Genomic DNA, 2,276 nt, shown 5'->3' with positions numbered 1-2,276 from the left:
TTGAACACTGAGGCAGGAAATAGCTCAATGCCCAAGGCTGAGACTGATCACCTCAGTTTTGATTTTCTGATGCCTATTCAGGAGGTCTCCACACATACTGAAGAGGTAGCTTATCAGATCACAGAGGAAGAGGATGCACAGTTTTGGGACTCCTCCTTGGATGAGGATTGTTCAAAGCAAGATTTAGGAGCAGATAATATTTCTGTGTCCCCTACACATGAAAATATTGGTACACCATTCATATTAGTTGTGCAGACCTCAAATGACACAGAGAAGTACACAGCAACCATGTCTATTCATCAGGTGTACAAAGGCTCCTGTAAAAAACATCCAAGGAAGAGAATACATAGAGAGGGAATGAAATTTGATCCATATCTACCTATCAAGCACAAATGCTTTAAACTCTTTGAGGTAGAGGATCAAATCAATCATGTTTTGCAGCTCTATGATGAAGGGGCTGAGAGCAGGAGAAACAATTTTGGTGGCCTAGTAAATGGGCAAAAATTTAAATTTTTAAGTTTTGAGGCCTTAATGGTTGTAAGCAATTTCTTTTTTAGTTTTTAGTGTAGACCTAGTTTGACTCCATGCCCAATGGATACTAGGCAATGTTTTTAAGCTGATTTTGTACGAAGGAATTGGTCTGCAGGTTCTTGAGACCTCACAGGGAGGATCTCATCCCCAGAAGGAGCCAATGTTAGCTCTGCTACATGTTTGACCATTTTTGAGGGTCAATGACAGCTTGGCAGTGTTGTTGGTGCTTGAAGGAGCTCGCAGCGGTCTTTTCACCTTATCCTCCTTCAATTTTCTGTAAACTCTTAGCCCTCTGTCTCTCTGTTTTCCTCCTGAAACTTCTTCATTCCTTGCCTTATCCATATTCCTCTGCTTAATTCCTTTTTACCCCTCGCCCTCTGTTTTATCTTTATAACTCTGCAATCCCGTTTTTCTTCTGGCCCCCGAGCGCTAAACTATAGTCACCATATAACCTAATCATATAACTTGGCGCTCTCATTTAACCCCTTGCTTGGATCTACACCATTGATCGCATCTAATCTAACGGTATCCAAGCTCTCCGCCTGCACATTAACCATCGTTTACCTTCCTTGCCATCTGACCGTCCATCGCCAGATCGACGGTAGTTGCAAGCCCTCTTCTCGTGACTTGCGCGCCCGTTAGTGAACGGGGGAAGTGTTTTTGGACTGCCACTTGACGCTTATTTATTGGATCACGTTGTTAAATATGGAAACCGCCACAACCCAAAGGCAGTGCGGGGAATACCGCCCGCCTGCTATACCACTGTTCCCCTGCACGTTATCACCTGCGCATGTTAGTTGCCCGTCAACCATCCGATCGCCCATCCGGTGATCCAACGACCCTCAGTAACCCCGATCATCCACCTCCTGTTAGCCCCTCTGATCAAGTCTCCGCCGTTGATCTCAGCGATCCAACGGCTCATATTCACTCTGCCTGTTTCTTCCTGATTCCTCCCGCCAGCGATCTCTGTCGTTGATCTCTACGATCCAACAATCATTATTAGTCTTTTTCTTGCCCCTCGTCCGCCATGAAGTCTCCATGCTCCCGATTTCTCTTTTTTGCCAAAAAAGGAAGGAGGCCATGATCCAGCGACCTGCACATTAAATCCTCAGCTACTGCATTTAAAGACAGGATGGTCGAAGGACAAACAGAACAACCTCAAGCAGATCAAGGTATTAATCAGTGATAGAGCCTTGTATCAGTCAGTATGCCACCTGTTCTAAGGAGGACTACAGAGCATCAGATAAGGCCAACTTTGTTCATTTAAACATGCATATTGTATCAGAGCCCCATATCTAAATGTAAATGTGGTTGGTGGTCCATTATGACCCCTCCACGCTTAGCAGCAAAGCAATTTTTGTAAACAGATTCTATATATACCCAGAAAAACAATGTAATAGGTTGATGAGTGTTATTTTGATGTAAGCTTCAACTTCTGGAGACTGTAACTACTATGAGACCTGCAGCTTCTGGTCTTCATTTCCAGCTAATACAAGCTTCTTTTGCTTTTGATTTCTCACTTTCCACTTCTTCTTCTTGTTCCAAGCTATGCCTGTCATAGATTTATTCATGTGCTATTGATGTTAAGCATTAGAGGGGCTGTCATCCCACCTTTGTGTTCGAATTTAGCATGTATCATTGAATTTGTATGTAGGTTTCTATCGTTTTAATGCCAGAGAGCTATCATCCTGTCTGTGCATTAGGAAATAGATTTACAAACCTTTTAACTGGTTGCAGCTGGCCAT

Source organism: Pinus tabuliformis, chromosome J (assembly GCF_031772625.1).
Source record: "Pinus tabuliformis cultivar Carrire ecotype Pingquan chromosome J, CPIR1, whole genome shotgun sequence".
Classification (NCBI taxonomy): domain Eukaryota; kingdom Viridiplantae; phylum Streptophyta; class Pinopsida; order Pinales; family Pinaceae; genus Pinus; species Pinus tabuliformis.
The sequence above is the reverse complement of the archived record's forward strand: the minus strand, read 5'-3'. Positions refer to the sequence as shown.